Source organism: Phocoena sinus, chromosome 17 (genome assembly GCF_008692025.1).
Source record: "Phocoena sinus isolate mPhoSin1 chromosome 17, mPhoSin1.pri, whole genome shotgun sequence".
In the NCBI taxonomy this organism is placed as follows: domain Eukaryota; kingdom Metazoa; phylum Chordata; class Mammalia; order Artiodactyla; family Phocoenidae; genus Phocoena; species Phocoena sinus.
The window spans coordinates 5,516,761-5,538,948 of NC_045779.1; the positions used below are offsets into that span (position 1 = coordinate 5,516,761).

Here is a 22,188-nt window from a genome sequence, read left to right on the forward strand (position 1 = left end):
ATAAATTAATGTGTCCATGAGAAGTTGGGAGTCCTTGACACAAATGAAGATAGAAAATGTCTAGACAAAAAGTCAAGAATAATTGGAAAAGACTTTCCCAGTCTCTTCATCGTGCCAATCAGTCCCCTGTTCCGTGTTGCCCTGCAGCCTTGCCGGCCGGTCCCCTGGGCTCAGTCTCCCTTAGCTTCCCTGTTACGTGACGAAAGCCTCAGCTCTGTCAGCCAGTGAGGGTGCTTCCATCGCTACGAGGCTCATCTAAGTGACAAAATCTTTCCAAAATGAAGCATTATGTATTTTATTACTTGCAACCCAATTATACAAAATTTTAAGTATATAGTGTTTACGAAAGAATGACTAAAAGACGAAGATTTAAAAAAATAAACTAAGCCTGGCACCTCCTTCCCACTTCCAAAAGTTATCTTGGGGCTTTCCTAGGACTGAGATTCTTTCTCTTACCCTTTCCTTTTCTTTCACGTTCTCCCTTTTCCATTCCATTTTTAAACGTTTAGTAGAATTTATTCTCAAAAGGTTATCTAAACACTGTTATAAAATATACCTGTGATATCTGTGACACCTGAAGCTAGTACGACATTGTAGATCAACTGTACTTCAGTATCAAATAGAAGGTAAAAAAATAATAGTAAAAATCACGCTATAGATTTAGCTTGCCTAACGCTACTGCCACTCCAGCCAACAGACACCTTTGTTCACTACTGTTAGATCTTTGAGATGACCTTTATAATTTCTAGCAATATTCTTATGCTTCTGTTTATTGTTTTAGCCTCTATAAATGACATCTTTTAAGAGCACACCGTGCAAATGGGTATTACCTTTGTTATACTTATTTTTACCTCTTCTCTCCCTCTTCTGCCTCTTTCCTCCGTCCTTTTGCTTCTTTTTAACTTTATTGAGGTGTAATTGACAAATTTTAATATATCGAAAGTATACAACGCGATGATTTGATGTACATATGCACTGTGAAATTATTTCCATCATTAAGTGATTTACACTTCTATCACCTCACTTATTTACCTTTTAGTTTTTGGTGAGAACACCTACATTCATCTCTCAGCAAGTTTCAAATAAATGACATTACAGTGGTATTAACCATAGCTGCCACGTTATACATTAGATCCTCAGACATTATTCACCTTATAACAGCTAGTTTGTACCCTTTCACCAGCTTCTACCTATTTTTCCCACCACAACTACCCACATCACACCAGGAAACCACCACTCCACTTTGTTTCTATGAGGTCAAAAATAAATTATATTTTAGATTCCACACATAAGTGACACCATGTAGTATTTGTCTTTCTCTGTCTGGCTTATTTTACTTAGCATAACCCTACCCACCCCCATGCCAGTTTCATCCACGTTGTAAAAAGTGGCCAGATTTCCTTCATTTATAGGCTGCATAATAATCCATTAGAGAGAGACAAACAGAGAGAGAGAGAAAGAGAGATCACATTTCTTAATCCATTTATCCATTGACAGACACTGAGGTTATTTCCACATCATCGCTATTATGAATAACACTGCAATGGATGTGGGATTACAGATAACTCTTTCAAAAATAATTTCACTTCCTTTGGATATATACCCAGAAGCGAGATTGCTGAATCATACGGTAGCTCTATTTTTAATTTCTTGAAGAACATTCATACTGTTTTCCATGTGGCTAGACCAGTTTGCATTCCCACCAACAGTGTCGAAGGGTTCCATGTTCTCTACAGCCTCGCCAGCGTTTGTTCTCTTGTCTTTTTGATAATAGACATCCCAACAGGTGTGAGTTGATATCCCACTGTGGTTTTGATTTGCATTTCCCAGAGGATTAGTGTCACTGAGCGCTTTTAATGTACCTGGTGTCACTTTGTATGTCTTCTTTGGAAAAATGTCTATTTAGGACTTTTGCCCATTTTTAAATTGGATTATTTTATTTTATATTTTTTTGCTATTGAGTTGTATGAGTTTCTTGTACATTTTGGATATTAACTGTTTATCAGATATGTGGTTTGCAAATATTTTCTCCCATTCTGTAGGTTGCCTTTTCATCGTGTTGATCACGCCTCTCTCTTCTAGCCTTCAAAGTTTTTGCTGAAAAGTCTATTGATAGTCTTATGGGGATTCCCTTGTACTTAGCAAGTTGCTTTTCTCTTGCTACTTTTAAGATTCTCTCCTTGTCCTTAGCTTTTAACGATTTAATTATAATATGTCTCTATGTGGGTTTCTTTAAAGTCATCTTATTTGGTATTCTTTGTGCTTCCTGGATCTGTTTTTTTTTTTTACACTTTAGGAAAATTTGCAGCTCTTTTTTCTTTGAATGAGCTTTCTTCCCCTTTCTCTCTCTGTCCTCCTGCTGGGACCCCTATAGTGCATATTTGGCTCCATTTAATGGTGTCCCGTACTTTTCTTAAGCTGTCTTTACTGTTTTTCATTCTTTTTCCTTTTTGCGCCCCTGCTTGGATGAATGCCACTGCTCAGTCTTTGAGTTTCCTGGTGCTTTGTTCCACTTGATCTAATCTGCTTTTAAATCTTCAACTGAATTTTTTAGTTCAATATTGTATCCTTCAACTCTATTATTTCTCTTTCATACTTTTTAATATTTTATCTTTGTCGAAATCCTCACTTTGTTAGGCCCTGTTCTCTTGGCTTCTATGAGCATCTTTTTGAGTGTTGCTTTGAACTTTCTTTGGGTAAATCACTTTCTCTCCATTTTGTTAAGATTCGTTTCTAGAAACATACCTTGTTCTTTTGATTGGAAAGTATTCTTTGGTTTCTTCATTTTCCTTTACTCTCTGAGTTGGTTTCTACACATTAGATAAAACAGCCCCCTCTCCCAGTGTTTACAGACTGGCCCTAGGAGATGAACCTCATCAATCAGTTTGGCCTGAGCTCCTGGTTGTCTCTCAAACATTTGTGATTGTCTGTGCCACCACCTTTGTTCTGGCTGGCTCCCAAGATCCACCTATGTCTCTGAGGGAAGATGGAAGTTAGCACCTAGATGCAGGCTGATTAGAAGCCAGAGCCTTCGGCAGCAGCTGGGAAAGTATGTAGTTAAGTCCTTTCCAGGGAGAAACTGGGAGATGGGCTTTTTGCATCATTGTTTGATGGTGTCTCATGGGACTTGTGAATGCAAGCTTCATTGGATATCAGACCTAGGTGACTGGGGGACTCGTCTCTTGGATGGCAGCTGTTAAAGTTGGAGTACTGAATGTCTCGATAAGCTCCTTCAAGGCGCATGCTAGCGACAAGTTTTTATTGTTGGAGCAAGTTAGAGGGAGAAGATGGGGAAAGTGCCCACTGGCTATTTTGAGTCTGGGGAGAATCACAGTCAGCACCTATGCGTGCTATTTAGAAGCTGGACCTTCAGACAGCAACCTATAAAGTACGCAGTCATAAACAACAAGGTCCTACAGTACAGCACAGGGAACTCTATTCAATATCCTGTAACGAACCACCATGGAGAAGAACATGAAAAGGAATGTACATATGCATAACTGAATCACTTTGCTGTACAGCAGAAATTAACACAACATTGTAAATCAACTATACTTCAATGAAATATTTTTAAAAAAGAGAATTCACAAGCAAGGAAATGTAAAAAAAACACCTAAAGTATGCAGTCAAACCCTTTCCAGTGAAAGAATGGAAGATAGGTGGTTTTGCCTCTGCATTGAGCCCTGGGGGGATGTGACCATGGTGAGCGCTCCTGCATGTGCCCATTTAGAACTGTTTCTTTGTTTGCTACAGCCCTGTGAGTCTCATGAATGCAAGCCCATTGGCTCTCAGAGCCAGGACACCCGGGGACCCACCCCTCAGGTGACAATCACAAATGCTGGGGTAATAGAAGAGTGTACATACTCCTTCTGCAACGATGCTGGCAATCTGGTTTTATCATTCAAGAGAGCCAGAAGCAGAAGGTGAGAGAAATGCCTACCAGCTCCCCTGGGCTCCAGGAAGGATCACAGCTGGCCCCTCGATACATGCTAATTAGAAGCTGGACCTTCTGAAAACAGCTTGTAAAGTATGCAGTCAAACCCCTTCCAGGGGAAGAGACTGGGAGACCAGCATTTCTGCTCCCTCTGCACTGCACCCTGGGGCAATAGCCATGCTGAGTGCTTGCACTTGTGCCAATTAGAACTGCTTCTTTGTTGGCAAGGGTCCGCAGGTCTCAAGGGCACAAGCTCCATTTGCTGTCAGAGCTGGGTGTTTTGGGGGCCTTGCGTGGGACCTTTCTCTCCTCAAGGAGAAGCTGGGAGTGGGGAGATCCCTGGCAATTCTCTGTTTGTGTAATGTGGGAGGAGCTTATGCAGGAATGTGTCTCAGCATTTCCTACCCATTTCCATGCGGGCCTTTTCTCATTTGCCCCAAATGTAGAAGTCACTCAGCTGGTTTCTGGATTTCTCTCAGAGGGAGTTGCTCCATATTTAGCTGTATATTCAGTGCATCCTTGTGAGGAGGGAAGTTCAGGAGCCTCTGTCACCATCTTGGTCCCTCTTCTCTTTTTCTCCTTTTATTTCTAACCCTAAAGTAGCTTCTAAAGTCTGCCCTCCCCAAAAAAAATCTCTTTGAAACTTCTCCCTCCTCATTCTCTAGCAGGCTGTTCCCCAAACCCTTGTCACCTCCATTACACAGACATATTTGCCTCACTGCTAGTGTATATGGAGAAAGCTTGACTTACTCCCTGTTTCAGAGTCTGAATCATTTTTAGCTTATTGCCTTGTCAAAGTCCCATTGAGGCAGTGAGCATTAAATCCACCTCTTACCATCTCTGGAGACTTTAGCAGGGGAAGCCACCTGGGTAATATTTTCTCTCCAATTATTTTCTTTATCCAGCATGAAATCTTTTTATTATAAGTAGTCAGAGAATTATACCCTATCAAGACGCCCCAGAGGCTTATAAAAGTTGTCAAGAAAAAAATGTCTACATTGAAAACAATTGGTCTGGGAAGCTTTATGACCCTCTTACATTTTGCCAGCCAGAAGTTTTGGCAGATTTCCCAATAACTTATGGAGTCCAAGGCAAGGGGAGTCTGGAGTTGCCTTGATCTAATTACTGCAGGATTTCAATTTGTGCCCAATTAAAATGAACAGTGTTAAAGGGTGGCCCTCAGCTGCACCAAAGTTGCAGTGGAACAGCATTTACCAGAAGTGTACCAACCCCCCAGAGGGAAGCATGGTTAGCCATGTGTGAATGTAGCTCTGATTATACGTAGTTCCCGTGTTTTCATTGTGAAAATGGAATTGGATAATGACAGCGGTCCTTGTAGAAAGGGTAGTTTCTAAAATTGGGCTTTAATTTCAATTTTCCAGGTAACTGAAGCAAAAGTAGATGTGATTTATCTAGTTACAATGGAGTAGACGGAGTGAAATTATCTAAGGAAAGTGAATCAGTAACCTGTTTTGAAAAGATTTCCAGGGAAGGAAATCCAACCATCTTTCTCCCTGGGAGTTGGCACTGCCTCATATAAACAGTCAAACTTTCTTCTGCCTATTCATTAAATTTCTAGTAACAAACACACAGTAGTGACACGTTTATGACATTAACATAGGTACATTCCAGCATTACACGGTAGGCGTTCTATAAACGTCCCCCAAATAAGTGAAATGTTAAATGCATTACCATCGGGTAGAAGTAATCTGCGCTCAGAGGCAAATGCAGCCCAGCCTGTATCACTTATACTTTTTCGACCTAACCATCCTTTACGTGACCGTGTCCAAGACTACTATACTAAAAGGTTGTTATTTTCTTATGAATCACTGGTGAAGAGTTCTTCTTCCCTCCCTAGCTCAGTCTTGCACAAGTCTGGAAAAGCGTATTCATTAATTTAATCAATAAATATCTACCCTATGCAGATGGTGTGCTGGATTCTGCGGACAGATGAGGAACAGTATTGAAATGACTGCTGCACTCAGACAGTAGAGAGTCTTATGGAATAACAGCTGCCGATGACTAAGCACCTGTTAGGTGCCACATTGGGCGTCATGTTTGCATCCCAGGCATTGATGAAAGCTATCTGTCATCATCCCCATTTCATAGATGAACAAACTGAGGCTCTGAGCTTACGTGACATTTCTAAAATTTCCCAGGTATTTTTTTGCTCCTCTTTCTCTAATTGCTTTAGGTTTAAGGTTAGGTTGTTTATTTGAGATGTTTCTTGTTTCTTGAGGTAGGATTGTATTGCTATATACTTCCCTCTTGTAACTGCTTTTGCTGCATCCCATAGGTTTTGGGTCATCATGTTTTCATTGTCATTTGTTTCTAGGTATTTTTTTTAAAGTCTTTATTGGAGTATAATTGCTTTACAATGGTGTGTTAGTTTCTGCTTTATAACAAATTAAATCAGCTATACGTATACATATATCCCCATATCTCCTCCCTCTTGCATCTCCCTCCCACCCTCCCTATCCCACCCCTCTAGGTGGTCACAAAGCACTGAGCTGATCTCCCTGTGCTCTGTGGCTGCTTCCCACTAGCTATTTTACATTTGTTAATGTATGTATGTCCATGCCACTCTCTCACTTCATCCCAGCTTACCCTTCCCCCTCCCTGTGTTCTAGGTATTTTTTGATTTCCTCTTTGATTTCTTCAGTGATCTTTGTTTATTTAGTAGTGTATTGTTTAGCCTCCATGTGTTTGTATTTTTTACAGTTTTTTTCCTGTACTTGATATCTAGTCTCATAGTGTTGTGGTCTGAAAAGATACTTGATATGATTTCAATTTTCTTAAAGTTACCAAGGCTTGATTTGTGACCCAAGATATGATCTATCCTGGAGAATGTTCCATGAGCACTTGAGAAGAAAGTGTATTCTGTTGTTTTTGGATGGAATGTCCTATAAATATCAATTAAGTCCATCTTGTTTAATGTGTCATTTAAAGCTTGTTTTTCCTTATTATTTTCTTCTTTTTTGGCTGCACTGGGTCTTTGTTGCTATGCACGGGCTTTCTCTAGTTGCAGCGAGCGGGGGCTACTCTTCATTGCAGTGTGCGGGCTTCTCACTGCGGTGGCTTCTCTTGTTGCAGAGCATGGGCTCTAGGTGCATGGGTTTCAGTAGTTGTGGCACATGGGCTCAGGAGTTGTGGCTCGCAGGCTCTGGAGTGCAGACTCACTAGTTGTGGTGCACAGGCTTAGTTGCTCCACGGCATGTGGAATCTTCCTGGATTAGGGCTCAAACCAGTGTTCCCTGCATTGGCAGGTGGACTCTTAACCACTGCGCCACCAGGGAAGTCCTCCTTATTTATTTTAATTTTGGATGATCTGTCCATTGGTGAAAGTGGGGTGTTAAAGTCCCCTACTATTATTGTGTTACTGTCAATTTCCCCTTTAATGGCTGTTAGCATTTGCCTTTTGTATTGAGGTGCTCCTATGTTGGGTGCATAAATATTTACAATTGTTTTATCCTCTTCTTGGTTTGACACCTTGATCATTATGTAGTGTCCTTCTTTGTCTCTTGTAATAGCCTTTGTTTTAAAGTCTATTTTGTCTGATATGAGAATTGCTACTTCAGCTTTCTTTTGATTTCCATTTGCATGGAATATCTTTTTCCATCCCCTCACTTTCAGTCTGTATGTGTCCCTAGGCCTGAAGTGGGTCTCTTGTAGACAGCATATATATGGGTTTTGTTTTTGTATCCATTCAGTCAGTCTATATCTTTTGGTTGGAGCATTTAATCCATTTACATTTAAGGTAATTATTGATTACCTTAATGTAATCCTATTACCTTACCTTATGTTCCTATTACCATTTTCTTAATTGTTTGGGGTTTCTTATTGTAGGTCTTTTCCTTCTCTTGTGTTTCCTGCCTAGAGAAGTTCCTTTAGCATTTGTTGTAAAGCTGGCTTGGTGGTGCTCAATTCTCTTAGCTTTTTCTTGCCTGTAAAGGTTTTAATTTCTCCATCAAATCTGAATGATATCCTTGGTGGGTAGAGTAATCTTGGTTGTAGGTTTTTCCCTTTCATCACTTTAAGTATGTCCTGCCACTCCCTTCTGACTTGCAGAGTTTCTGCTGAAAGATCAGCTGTTAACCTTGGGGATTTCCTTGTATGTTATTTGTTGCTTTTCCCTTGCTGCTTTTAATATTCTTTCTTTGTATTTAATTTTTCATAGTTTGGTTAATATGTGTTTTGGCATGTTTCTCCTTGGATTTATCCTGTATGGGACTCTCTGTGCTTCCTGGACTTGGGTGGCTATTTCCTTTCCCATATTAGGGAAGTTTTCAAATATAATCTCTTCGAACATTTTCTCAGTCCCTTTCTTTTTCTCTTCTTCTTCTGGGACCCCTGTAATTAGAATGTTGGTGCGTTTAATGTCCCAGAGGTCTCTGAGACTGTCCTCAATTCTTTTCATTCTTTTTTCTTTATTCTGCTCTGCGGTAGTTATTTCCACTATTTATCTTCCAGGTCACTTATCCGTTCTTCTGCCTCAATTCTTCTGCTATTGATCCCTTCTAGAGAATTTTAAATTTCATTTATTGTGTTGTTCATCACTGTTTGTTTGCTCTTTAGTTCTTCCAGGTCCTTGTTAAACATTTCTTGTATTTTCTCTATTCTATATCCAAGAGTTTGGATCATCTTTACTATCATTACTCTGAATTCTTTTTCAGGTAGACTGCCTATTTCCTCTTCACTTGTTAGGTCTGGTGGGTTTTTATCTTGCTCCTTCATCTGCTGCGTATTTCTCTGTGTTTTCATTTTGCTTAACTTACTGTGTTTGGGGTCTCCTTTTCACAGGCTGCAGGTTCGTAGTTCCCGTTGTTTTTGGTGTCTGCCCCCAGTGGATAGGGTTGGTTCAGTGGGTTGTGTAGGCTTCCTGGTGGAGGGGACTGGTGCCTGTGCCCTGGTGGATGAGACTGGATCTTGTCTTTCTGGTGGGCAGAACTGTCTCTGGTGTTGTGTTTTGGGGTGTCTGTGACCTTATTATGATTCTAGGCAGCCTCTCTGCTAATGGGTCGGGTTGTGCTCCTGTCTTGCTAGTTGTTTAGCAGGGGGTGTCCAGCACCGGGTCTAGCTGATCATTCAATGGAAATGGGTCTTAGCTTTGAGACAGAGATCTCTGGGAGAGCTCTTACCGTTTGATATTACATGGAGCCGGGAGGTCTCTGGTGGACCAATGTCCTGAACTTAGCTCTGCCATCTCAGAGGCTCAGGCCTGACACCCGGCCAGAACACCAAGACCCTGTCAGCCGCACGGCAGTGAATGTGGCAGTCTCCATTACGAAGTCAGGTTATGAGGGTCTACCGTAGCTGTTCAGCTAGAACAGGATGACTTGGGAGCACCTTGTCTACGAGGCTGTCTCCAGCAGCTGGTGGCTGAAAAAGTAGGTCTCCTCATGCACTGCCAGAACCTTAAACGTTTATATTGGGGTCTTCCCTGGGTTCAGTCATGGATTCAGTGCAGGTGATCTCAAGAACACCTTACTCCCTCAAGGTTGTGTGCTTGAAAGAGCTCCTACGCCTGAGGGTCTACAAGCCACAGGAAGACGAGACCGCCCAGGGCGGCCTGCAAACCGTGATTCTTGCCGCAAACCCTGCTGCTGCCGTGATGGGATCTGGGTTCCCCCCGCCACTCTGCAGTGCGTTTTCAGGGAAGCTTTTTCTCTGTGCTGAAGAGATTCATGCTACCTGAGTTACCCAAAGCCATAGAGCACGTAAATGTTGGGGCGAGGGTACAAACCCAGCCAATGTGGCTCCGAAGTCGGTGTTAACCTCACCCTGAACGCCTCACCCCCGCGAGCGTAACCTCCTCAAGCCCGCTCCGCCGCAGGGAGAGTCCTAAAGCACTATTATTTCTATCGTGCTGCGTTTGTGGCATTGGAATTTTCATGAAGCTTCACAGCACATGCTTCTAGATAAAAAAGGAACCATAACTAATACAGAGTAAGAATTTTTCTGCGATAAAGATTTTTGAAAGCAATTAATATTCATCAGAGTCGGATATAATTTTGAATATATTTCTTTCAATCAAACATCATTTTCTTCAATATTTAGCCAAGTTTATTTTCTCATTTAGTTCATGAACATATTCTCTCACCTGTCACAGAATCCTTCTTTTCTTCAAATCTATTTTTTCCCAAACAATAATATTATTTTGTTGGTGATGCCATTTTAGGTTATTATTTACTGAAGAATCCATGACTTCATTGGGAGTGATGAGTCCAACAATGTATTCCACAGACATTTACTAAATGATATCTTCTACTAATGATTAAGTAATGCTGATAATTGATGATTGATTTTACATGTCAACTTTGCTAGTCCATGGAGTGCTCAGATATGTGATTAAATAGTGTTCTGAGTGTTTCTGTGAGGGTATTTTGCCATAAAGGTAATATTTCAATCAAGTAGACTGAGTAAAGTAGGTTGCTCTCCCTAAGAAGGATGGGCCTCGTCCAATCAGTTGAAGGCCTGAATAGAATAGAAAGGTTGACCCTCCTCCAAATGAGAGAGAATTTCTCCTGTTGACTGCCATTTGTGTGTGTGTGTGTGTGTGTGTGTGTGTGTGTGTGTGTGTGTGTGTGTTTTGCGGTACACGGGCCTCTCACTGCTGTGGCCTCTCCCGTTGCGGAGCACAGTCTCCGGACGCTCAGGCTCAGCGGCCACGGCTCACAGGCCCAGCCGCTCCGCGGCATGTGGGATCTTCCCAGACCGGGGCACGAACCCGTGTTCCCTGCATTGGCAGGCGGACTCTCAACCACTGCGCCACCAGGGAAGCCCCTGACTGCCTTTTGACTTAACTGAAATATGAATGAGCTCTTCCTGGGTCTCACGCCTGTTGGCTTTCAGAACTGGATTAAATCGTCAGTTCTCCTGGTTCTCGGGCCTTTGGACTCAGACTGGAGCTACACCATCTTATATAGAGCTGGAGACCCAGGAACCCTGATGATGTAGTTCCATTCTGAGTGCAAAGGCCTGAGAAATAGGACAACTGAGACCTAGGAAGAGCTAGTGTTTCAGTTCGAGTCCAAAAGCAGGACTATTAATGTGTATATGAATATATCCTATTGGTTCTGTTTTTTTGACTAACACAATGGTGATGCTGATGGGGATAAGACAAGCAAGGTAAGAACGTCTTGGTGCTCGTGTGGTGGCGGCGATAGTTGATTGAAGCTCATTAGACAAGTCAATTTTTAACTCAAAATTCCAGTTTTTGAATCTTATGCCTCCTGGGAAAAAGTGATTAAGATGTGTACTTTTGAGTTCTTGTAACTATCTTTCATTCATTCAACCATATTTGTTACTAATCTACCCTGTAAAAGATATTTGCAAGATCTATATATATGAGAATCTGCCTATAGGCAATATGCCCTCAACAAAAAAAAGTAACACATTATACAAGAAAGCAATATAAAATAAGTAGTAACTGAATTAAAAGGTGAGGAAAGAAAAAGAAGCCAGTGATTATACATAAAGAACCAGGAAAGTTGTAGTAGTGTGGACATCACTTGAGAAGTGATGTAGGGATGAGTGGCTGAGTGGCTGTCATGGGCTAACTGAAGGGCTATGAACATATCTGGAGAATGTACACAAGATATGATAGATTTCTCAGTGACTCTAGCTCTTTTAAGAGGAGGCTATAAAACTCATAGTGAAGTCTTTACAAGTGTATGCCTTCTGAAATGGCGTGTTATAAATCCGAAGACAAGGCAGCTTGCTTTTACCCTAGAAAATAAGAAGAGTGTTGACCCAGTTGTAACACATTTCATGGCCACGGAGGTTGTGCTCTTTTTAAACTCAAAATTTTTATCATCTAATTCAAAGAATTCAAGGAGATGTATGCATCTTCATTTCAAGCTTGCGTAGCCATTTGTCTGGTCAATACAACTAAAAATGCACAATATTTCATTTAATAAACTTATCTTGCCAGAATTTCCAGGAACTTGCTCAGTGACAAAATTAATTTTTTACCGTTGCCCCCTTGGCACTTTTTTTCTTTTTTGCAGTACGCGGGCCTCTCGCTGCTGTGGCCTCTCCCGTTGCGGAGCACAGGCTCCGGACGCGCAGGCTCAGCGGCCATGGCTCACGGGCCCAGCCGCTCCGTGGCATGTGGGATCCTCCCGCACTGGGGCACGAACCTGTGTCCCCTGCATCGGCAGGTGGATCCCCAACCACAGCGCCACCAGGGAAGCCCTGGCACTTCTTGAAATATACCACCAGGTTAATTGTATGCAAGAGGCAATTTGAGGTAGAGCCTCTGGATCATTCAAAGTCCTTGTAAGAAGCTTCCTTCCAGTTTTTAAAACCCTCACAAGCAAATGCTTTTTGAGGGACTCCTCCTTCCTTTGCAAATTCTCTGCAATTTGTAGAATTGACCATAACCTTTGGAATGCACGTGCTCCCACAATAGTTGATTGAACCAGCATGGCATAGAATGCACCCTAATGGCAATTCTTAAGTCTCCCTTAATTTAATCCTAGTGTTTACTCAATAAAGATGTTCTTAAGCCACTAGATTTAAGGAACTTTCTTTTAATGGTCTGGAGTGTTCAGAAAAGAACAGAACAAAGTCTTTACCTTCAAAAGATGAAGTGGCAGAGAAAATTGTTAATAATATGCAGTGTGATAAACAATAAAATAAATATATGCACGGAGAGATTTGTGCTCTGGGAGACCAAAGAAAGAGCAAAGAGAGCGATCACTTAATAGCCACTTGGGGACACACAGGGAAGCCTTCTAGGAAGGGTTAGTGCTTAAGAAAAGATTCAGGAGATAGCCAGGAAGTGAAGAAAGTAACAGCATTCCAGGCAGGGGCAAGAGAAGTTAAATATATGAGCAAACTTTGTCCATCCAGCATAACCTGTCTCCCCTCATAACACCCTGGTGTGTCACTGTGGTCTTTTTTGTTTTCCATCTCTGCACAAGCTCTCAGGCAGCTATCATTTACATACCTCGCAAGAAGCACGCAGTAGAGGTCACCCAATGACATCCAAGCAATTGGAACATTGTGTACACATCAAGTAAGTCAAACTTTCTCCATCATTTAGGCACATTGGAAGTTATCTACTGAGGAGCCCAGAAAACTGGAAACACTGGTGATAAAAGCACAGCTTTTGAGGGAGAAGGGGTGAAAGTGTGAAGATGTAGATTGTCTGACGGATGAAGAGTAAGCAGCCATGGGGGTGGATGTGACTCAAAGAACGGGAGCTGGGAATACTTCATTCTTGTACATAGAAGTCTCTCAATAATAGTTGTTCAATGAATGAAGAAAATCGATGCATAAAATATAAATGATTCGTGATTTTGGATGGAGCTCTTTCTAATGACCAGAAACTACTCATTTCATTCTTCCCTTTGACAAAGGCCAACCCTCAGTAATAGGAAAGCCAGAGGAAAATATTTCAAAGAAAACTTTCAAATTCCATCTAAATTTTTGTCTTATTTTGTGACAGTGTTTTTAAAAAGCCAAAGAGAAAAGGTGGGAGACGCAAGAGATATGGGAACATATGTATGTGTATAACTGATTCACTTTGTTATAAAGCAGAAACTAACACACCATTGTAAAGCAATTATACCCCAATAAAGATGTTTAAAAAAAAAACATTAGGAAAAAAAAAAAGAGAGAAAAGACATCTAAAAATAAAAAGAAAATAGGCTATACAGTAAAAATTTAATGAGAACAAGTAGAATTCTGGACAAAAAATTTTCAGAGAAGGATTTGACTCCTAAGAAAAACTTATATACATAAGACAATGGTAATATTAAATAATTTAAGGGGCCTCTGATTCAAGGGACAGGTCAACTTTGTAAGTGTTAAAGAAGCCCCACGTCCCCACTCCTTGGGAAGAAAGTTGAGGGTGCCCCTGCAGCAGGGGACATCCAGGCCACACTAGCATCTTCCCGAAATCCCTTCGACTGGGACAGAGCAATAAGTGGAACAAAGGAGAGCAGAATTCTGGACTTTAGTTTGTTTTCACAACCATTTAAGGGAATTAACTTCATATCTTGGACTTGAATTTTTATTTGGAAATGTAACAATAGGAGGTACCTATGTGTACTTTGGGTAATAAAAACAAAAACTGGGGAGTGTTTTTGTGACGCCCTTTATTCCCTCATCCCCACAATTTTATAAGAAGTGGCTAAGCTTCCCCACTGCTGGGTAGGAGTGGAGAGTGAGTGAAGGTTTAAGGTTAACGGTTTTTTTTCTTCTCTCTCCACTCACCATTCACCCCTTTATAAGGGAAAAGAAGTAACTAAGGAGATTGATGATGGACTGACATACATTGTTCCACGTCTGTGTATTTATTTGCTTGTTTCCTTGTGGTACCAAGGCCACACATGGTCCCCATCCATCACCTTCTAACGGAGGAGCTGTTCTTAATTCTCTACCTTCTACATCCGAAACTGGTGGGTAACTTTGGGTAACCTTGATGCATTCAATAAGAGATGACAGGCCCTACAGAGCTCTTTAATCTGGTTGCCATGAGAGAATCTTGCTTGGGGATTATTAAGAAAAGAATTTCAATTTCAATTAACTGTGATAATAAGAGCACTGAACCGGAGGTCACGCGGCCTGGGGTCCCTTCCGGCTTCTTGTGAAGTTTCTGTTGCAACTCATCTCATCTTCTTAGATGTGCCACACACTCAATGTCTCACTTGTAGACTTGAGCTTATGTGAGACTGTTGAGGTTTCCTCTAATGTTTTCAGTCAAGAGTTATGTATCGAGAGCCTATTATATGCCAAGCCCTAGGTTAGGCATGAAGGAAAACGCCGTCGCAATTGTTGATTGAATACAACAATCCAATCCCCTGCTGGGTAGAACAGTCTAGTGGTGGTGTCAGACATTAACAAATAATGACCAGCCAAACTATAATTATACTTTCGAGAATGCCTTTTCATTGTAAACCTTTCTATGATGTTTTGACTTATTCTTGACACCTGCTTTATCTGCACAAGTAAATGCAGTTTGGAGAAAAGGCATCTGCAAGGTGAGCCACACTAGCCTTAGCTGTTCCCAACTTATTCCTCAGGGTACAGGTTTAAGTTCTTGGCAAGAGAAAGAAAAGCGGGTTTAGCGACCAAGCTAAGGTCTGGAAACTTTAAAATTTGTATTACAAACTCTGTGTTTGCAGGAGTTAATGGATGAAGCCAGCCCAACATTTCCTGGAAGAGAAACTTCAGGAAACCCACTTAAATATTAGTACCACTGAGTGTCATTGGTGAGAAGTAATGTGCACGTGTCTGTAGCTTTCCTCCCGGTGCCTGACAGCGTTTCCACAGGAAACAGAATTGCTCTGTCAGCGCTGTTACGATATGACCGTCAATATTGTCTTTAAAAATCAATCTTTGGCATCTGTATCGTTCCAACATTCATGTTCTATTTAGCAAATGTACAGAAAGTGGATGTCACAGATTCTCCCCAAGCTCACAATTCAAAGTTGTTAGTTTTTTTTTCTCCTATAATCTATGAATTTGGGGGGTGGGGGGAATCTACTCTCTCCTCTTCAGTAACCATGAAGCTTTATTTTCCTCACTCTCCTTAAGTTCCAAATTATCAGAAAAAAAATTTTCTTAAGAGTTTCCTTTCATCTTTTTCTCTTAATAGCTGGATTTGGAAGAAAATTGCTTATAGGTTTAATGTAAAATATCTTCTTATTAGGAGTTATGTTAAGTAAGCAAAGCTTCTTCTCACTTAAGGTTTACAAGAGGAGAAAAGCAGTAACAAAAGTGTGAGATAATTGTGAGTGTTACCAGCAGTCCAGCCAAATTCCTCCAGGGGCGTTTTGGTGCCCCTGTGGCTCCTGCCTGAACTGTTCTGCTTAGGAAGGATTCCTGAAGTGCCCAGACAACCCCCAGCATGTTGCTGTATTGATACATTGTGTTCAATGTGATAAACTAAGGACTCAGGCCTTTGCTTCCCAGTAGCCCAATTAACTGGAAAAAAGTATTGTTAGGTTGAGGGATATGTACCTAGTTTGCTTAAAACTTCATGCCCCCAGAGTGGATGCAACCATTTATCCACATCACTGGGCTAGTGTATCAAAAGCTGTGTAACCCTAATCAATGTAGAACGCCCCAATAACCAGCCTTTGTAGAAGGAGTTTTTTAAAGACATACAATTTAATAGTCATAGTGATTTTAGAACAACCCCATCTTAGATTTTTGTCTTACAGAAAAACATTAAAGTAGATCCAGTTCATAACCCTCGGTCACATCTGTCAGAAGTCCTTAAGCCATGCTTCGGTACCCGTATGCCTTTCAGGTGCTCTGTGTTCCTTAGAGAGCTAAAACTTTCTCTCCTGGTCCGATTTCTTGTCTTTCTTTCCTCTCACTACTTTTAGTGTGTGGATCATCTTAACTTCTTCCAAAGAGAAAAATATTCTGAAACTCTTTTCAGATTTAATAGACAGTAAAGTATAATTTCCTCCAGAATTGTAGTTCTCATCTCCTTGACAATTCGGTCTGTATTTAAAACAAAATAAAGGAAACGGTTATCATTTAAACTTTTAAAGATTTATGGGAAGCATACTGTCTACTTGGAAAAATTGAAACCCCAGAAGTTGGAAAATCAGATGAACTGAGGAAGGTGTTTTCATACCTCTTATTTGTACTTTCCAAACCCCCTGGGGTTGCCAGCTTGGGTGGAACACCTCCTAACAAGCTTTGTGGTGAGAATTTTGACGCTTCCACTTCTGGTTCCTATTGGAAATATCACAAAATAAGCCTTCTGTGCAATATTTCAGCAATTGTCATGCCAATTCAGGAATTACAGATAAGAAGAAGTTAGCCAAAAACTTCAGAACTTTAAAAGGCTTTAGTCTGAAAGTAATAGTCAAGTTGTAAATGTACTCCAAAATCCCTGAGTTGAAGATAAATATATCTGGAAAGAATGCTTTTAGCTGAAATTAACAGAAAACTGAACTAACCCAGGCTTTAACAGGAGACATTGGCTGTTTACTTAAAATCCAGATTAGGAGATAAACCATCCAGAGCTGGGCCAGCCACTCCTCAACACTGATGCTGTCGTTCTTTCCTCTCTATCGGCTTGAGCATCTGAAGCTTCTTCCAAGACTAACCATAAATTTGTTGTCTAATTCAGGACACTCCTGAGTGTGAAAGGGGGTGTTATCAATAATTACGGTGTGACAGCAGGATTCACCTGGGACTCTCTTAGGCAAACTAGTACCTATGGTTACATAAGTTTTTTTCTCACGTCATTTGCCGCATTGCCCCAGAATGGCTGCAGCAGTTCCAAAGATTGGTCCTATCACCATATGCAAAGGCAAGAAGCAAGGGGAAGAGGACATAATAACAAGCTTGCTTCCCAGGCCTGCTCCTTTATCAGAAAGAAGCTTTCTCAGAAGTCCTCAGTAGATATCTACTTACTTCTCATTGTCACCATTAGACATAGAGGTCGGGGCCCAGAGGGAGCCTCACCCAGAGGGTCCAGGAGAGGCCAGGGCGGGGATGCGCTTTCAGATGCACTGCTGTTTCTATGCGGTTTTAGCAAAAGGATTCACACTCCCAAACACCATCCTGGTTGTATGTTGGATTCCTTCCGGTCAAGCGCCACTCATGAAGGTGCTATTTCACTGCACTAAGTTGCACCTAGAAGGCCGGCCTGTCTCTAACACAGTTCCGTGATGCCAAGCCCTTGCAAAGGGTGCGGAGGCAGCAAGTGACCACACAGCTCTCTCCTTAAAAGAACTAAAAACAGAAGAAGAACGGCAATATCAAAAGGAGAAGTCCTAAGCACCAGGCCCCAGGCCACATGTTGTGTGCTGGTATGTCCAGGGCCATAAAAACTGAGGGAGTGCCAGGGGCTGTGTGTGCTTCTTTCTCAGCATCTCTGTGCTCCTGGTGGCAGGGCTGGTGGTGCAGGTGTTACAGAACCTCACAGGCAGTGCCTGCAAGCCTCTCTTCCCTGGTCCCCCGCACACTGGCGATTCCCTCAGTTCCGGAGATGGACCAGGCCCCCAGCAGTGCTGACCACAGCAGAGCAACGGCAGGAAGGGCATCTCCCATGGCGTGACGAGGATCTTGAGAAAAGTCGTGCCGGGGACCCGGTGGACAGACCTCTGCAGCCCGCGTGAGAAAAAAGAGAGCTTCCAAGGTGGGTTGCTCCAGCAAAATGGGTGTCCTGGAGCCAGCGTGTGCCGATGTCCACAGCTCCAAACCCATCGCCGAGGATTTCTCAGAAGTGGAGAGCGTTGGCTGACTTCACGTTCTGTGAATCACTGCACGTAGCGCCCCATCCAATAGGGCAGCCAGCTGCTTTCCTAAATCTGCAGCAGAGGGACTTGGATTGCCCTGCTGCAAAATCCAGAAGGAAAGTACTGGACGCTGGGGTTGACAAAATTCATAGGCTTAGCCCAATAAGAAAATTAATAATTAATTTAAATGATCAGTTAATTAATTAAATGGAAGCCAAATTAAGAGGTTGTTAGATTTTCCAGTCTGGTTATAGCATTCTCTGTTAAAATTATCAAATTCAAGTGTGACAATCTTATATTTTTAACTTATGATACTTAGCTCATTAACTAATAAAAAAATCTGAATAATAAAAATACTCAATAATAAAATGTTATAAGATGAGGTGCTGCTTGCAGCAACATGGATGGACCTAGAGATTGTCATTCCGAGTGAAGTAAGTCAGACAGAGAAAGACAAATATCATATGATATCACTTATATGCGGAATCTAAAAAGAAATGATACAAATAAACTTATTTACAAAGCAGAAACAGACTCACAGACTTAGAGTGTGAACTGGTTACCAGGGGAGAAGGGGGAGGGGGGAGGGATAGTTAGGGAGTTTGGGATTGACACGTACACACTGCTATATTTAAAATGGATAACCAACAAGGACCTACTGTAGAGCACAGGGAACTCTGCTCAATATTATGTAACAACCTAAATGGGAAAAGAATTTGAAAAAGAATAAATACATGTGTATGTCTAACTGAATCACTTTGCTGTATACCTGAAACTAACACAACGTTGTTAATCATCTATACTCCAATATAAAATAACAAGTTAAAAAAAAATATGAGGTGCTGTGCTTATTCTGCAGGGAACAAAATATCTACTAGACATTTATTTAGGAATTGGGAACCCCACTCTGTACTTTACATGTTGTCTCATCTCATTATAACACTCACTATTCTTTAGGGTTTACTAGGTTCCAAACCCTGTACGAAAGTCTCTATATGTATTATTAATTCATTTAATTATTATAATAACCCAATAAGACTGTTAGTATCCTAATTTTTCAAAGTGGGCTCATGGGGCACAGAGAAGGTAAGTAACTTGCCCGAGGTCACACAGTAAGCTCGGAGCTAGGACATTCACAGGAATCTGGCTCCAGGGTGTGTTTGCTCCAACCACAGCTGCCTTCCAAAAAACCCCCGAGGAATTGTCCTCTGAGAAAGTGACAACCGTCAGACCTTCCCACCAAAAGGATGTGCTGCTTCCTTTGCCCACTTATTCTATTCCACACGTCTGAAGACCAGAGACAGCTTTTAGTAAATGTTGGCTGAGCAAATAAAGGTATAAGTATTATTATTTTAGTTTTACAGGAAAAGTGGGAGCTCTGAAGAGCTAAGTCAGGCAGAACCACTCAAGATGCAGTCTACTGTGTCTGCATCTAAAGCCCTGATGTTCGCCCGTCTCTCACTGTTGGCAACATGGGATCCATACCCGCGCTATGGATTCTCCCAGCATGATTTTCATGCATGTGTTTGCGAGACATTCTCCTCAATTCACCTAAGAACTTCTTCAGGGGAAGGGGGTGGGTGTGGGGGGCGAGAATGAACGGGAGTGGGGAGTCATTTTATTCTCCTTGGCATCCCCAGCTGCCCACTCACTCTTTATAACAAACGAAGAACATGCAGCACATTTCGCTGGAGGTATTATAATAGAAATTCCATGTTATTTTTTTTACAGAAAGTAACCAAGAGGAGATCATTTTTATTCGATCACTGTAACTTTTGCTTGAGAAAAACATTAACAAGTGTCCCCTTCCAGAAATCTTGCAAATCTATTTGTGTAGTCACTGAGGTCCTGCAGCCATCTGTTACTCAGCTGTGAAAGTTGTTTATTCATACTTTTGCCCATTCATCTGTTTTGTGTTTCCTTTTGTCCATTTCTCACTTAAGATAAACAAAAAACTGTCAGTGTGTGACGGATGCCAAGACCCGAATCTGCCTCTGCCCAGAAGAAGGGTGTTTGTCAAGGGAGGGAGACCAGAGGGTGGAGGGAGGAAAACCCCCTCTTACTCTTCCAAGACAGAAGGTCATTTAAAATTTCTGATTATGTAGTCCTGCATGTCTGACCTTTGAAATGCCCCTTGGATTTCAAAAAACATGAGCAGTGTCAGATGGAACCATTCTAGTCATACAAACATTTCCAACACTATTACTACTTTTTGAATTGTTTAAAGAATTGCCGATTCTTTTACCTAGGCAAAACGGTTTCTTTCTCTAATTCAAAGAACAAGTTCATAGAAATGTACAGGTTTTCTAACAAAGGAAATACTATTCTCTTATCAACCCAGAAACACTGGGAAAGATATTATTAGTAATTCCTCACCACCTTTTCCTAATGATATTTTTGAATCAGTTTCCTCCAATTAAATGTTGTTAGTGACAGAATACCCAAACCAAATTGAGTTAATCAAAATGAAATTAATTATTCCACATACCTAAAAAGTCTAGAGGTAGGACTGAATTCAGGAAAGTCTTGATGAGAACTTAAGTAAAATTGCTATGTGCTGGTTTCGTCTGTCTTTCATGCTTGCTGCCCACTGTGCAGATCTCATTCTCATGTGCCTCATACATTAGCCAGATGGAGGAGAGAACTTCAGTGACAGTTTCCAGGTACTCTGCAGAGGGGAAGGATTATCTCTCTTAGTTCCAGAAACCTTAGCAAATATCTGGCTATCGTTCATTAACTTTGATGGTGATACATCCATTCTCCAACCAACCACTGAGGCCAGAGGAAGCCAAGGCTCTGATTGACCAAGCCTGAATCACTCACAACTTCTGGAGCTCGAACTGGGGATGGAGAGGTGAGTCTACCTGCTGGAACACTAATAGACCCTCAGAAGAAAGTCTGGAGCTATTAATCCGAAAAGGGCAAACAGATAACCAACAGGAAAGATACAAATTGCTAACTGTGTAACAGTACCTGTATACTATGGAAAATTAATCATAGATTTTTGTGTGTGTGTGTGTGTGGTATGCGGGCCTCTCGCTGTTGTGGCCTCTCCCGTTGTGGAGCACAGGCTCCGGACGCGCAGGCTCAGCGGCCATGGCTCACGGGCCCAGCTGCTCCGCGCTATGTGGGATCTTCCTGGACCGGGGCACGAACCCGCGTCCGCTGCATCGGCAGGCAGACTCTCAACCACTGCACTGCCAGGGAAGCCCATTCATAGATATTTTTAAGTGATAACATTAAAATCAGAACAAAATGTATCCACAGGAAAAGAAGCTATCAACAAAGTGAAAAAACAACCTATGGAATGGGAAAAATATTTGCAAACCATTTTTATCATAAAGAGTTAATATCCAGAACATATGAAGAACTCTTGAAACAATAGCAAGAAAAAAAAAAAAAAGAAAAAAGAAAAAAACCAACCCAAGTAAAAAGGAAAAGAAACTGAATAGACATCTGTCAAAAGAAGATATACAAAAGACCAACAAGTACATGAAAAGATGCTCAATATCACTAGTTATTAGGGAAATGCAAATTAAAAACACAATGAGGTGTCAGCTCACACCTGTTAGAATGGCCATCATCAAAAAAGCGAAAGATAACAAACACTAGCATGGATGTAGAGGAGAGGGAACACTTGTGAACTGTTGGTGGGATTGTAAATTGGTGCAGCCACTATAGAAAACAGCATGAAGCATCCTCAAAAAATTAAAAATAAAACTACCATATGATCCAACGATTCTACTTCTGGGAATATAGACAAAGAAAATGAAAACACTAACTTGCAAAGATATCTGCACCCCCATGTTCATAGCAGCATTATTTGCAATAGCCAAGCCATGGAAACAACCTAAGTGTCCACCAATAGGTGAATGGATAAAGAAATTGTGGTATATATACACAATGGAATATTATTTAGTCATAAAAAATGGGGAAATCCTACCCTTTGTGAAAACATGGATGGACCTTGAAGGCATTATACTCAGTGAAATAAGTCAGAGAAAAACATACGGCATGATCTCACTATTTATTTATAAA

At 41.3% G+C, this 22,188-nt stretch overlaps 1 long non-coding RNA gene across 1 annotated transcript; it reads right to left on the reverse strand.

Moving 5' to 3' along the window:
* Positions 1–16,044: 16,044 nt before the first annotated feature.
* Positions 16,045–18,513, reverse strand: LOC116742130. Its single transcript, XR_004346376.1, has 3 exons — positions 17,324–18,513; positions 16,536–16,636; positions 16,045–16,399 (listed from the first exon to the last, which is right to left on the reverse strand). It is a non-coding gene; the product is annotated as an uncharacterized LOC116742130 (long non-coding RNA).
* Between the last annotated feature and the right edge of the window lie 3,675 nt (positions 18,514–22,188).